The sequence below is a fragment of the Arachis ipaensis genome, chromosome B01 (assembly GCF_000816755.2).
Source record: "Arachis ipaensis cultivar K30076 chromosome B01, Araip1.1, whole genome shotgun sequence".
Classification (NCBI taxonomy): Eukaryota; Viridiplantae; Streptophyta; class Magnoliopsida; order Fabales; family Fabaceae; genus Arachis; species Arachis ipaensis.
Genome location: NC_029785.2, coordinates 3,674,591 through 3,675,480, shown reverse-complemented (window position 1 = coordinate 3,675,480; position 890 = coordinate 3,674,591).

The following is an 890-nucleotide window of genomic DNA, read 5'->3' as shown; positions in this document are numbered from 1 at the left end:
TTTATTTCCATTTGAAAGTCCGAGACAACAAACATTCACGTTGAACTCTTCTCTCCAGGGTAGTCTCGGTCCAAGTTAGGGTTCCAATTAAGTTTCCTGCCTCACAAAAACCTATAGAAAGTGAACTATACTAGTTAATTATTTTCTTAATATACTCCATCTGTCCAAGATTAATAGCTGTATCATAACTCGCTATTTAGAGCACATAAATACATGAGTACTTCGGATATTAAATGCATGTACGACCACTATAAAATATGTTAGAGTAAAGTATGTTTTTGTCTCCAATGTTTGGGGTAAATTCTATTTGTGTCTCTAATGTTTAAATCATTCTATTTGTATCCCTAACGTTTGTAAAAGTGATTCAATGTTATTCTGTCATCAATTACACATCATGAACACTTTAGTTTGAGTTTTAAAAATCTCTTCTTGAAGTTAAAATACAAATGTCTGTAGGATAGAATCGATGATCCACTCCGAAAAATAGCTCATCAAAAGTTGAAACTAATTCCTACAACATTTACATAATTCATTTTTTTAGGGACATAATTGAATCTAAACACAAATAGTGGGTATAATATTAAAATCGAGCACATCCAAGTGAGACCTAATTGAGAATAAATGTATCTAAGTGAGAATAATTGAAAAATATAATCTAATTTGTTAGTGTAATTGATAGTAGAATAACATTGAATCACTTTTATAAACGTTAGGGATACAAATAGGACGATTTAAACGTTAGCAACACAAATAGAACTTATCCTAAATATTGGAGACAAAAATCATTATTTACTCAATATGTTATATATACAGGTGATGCATGTATGGATGGAATTTTTTTATTTAATTAATTATTGGTTTAGAATTTAAATTTTAAATATAAAAAAATA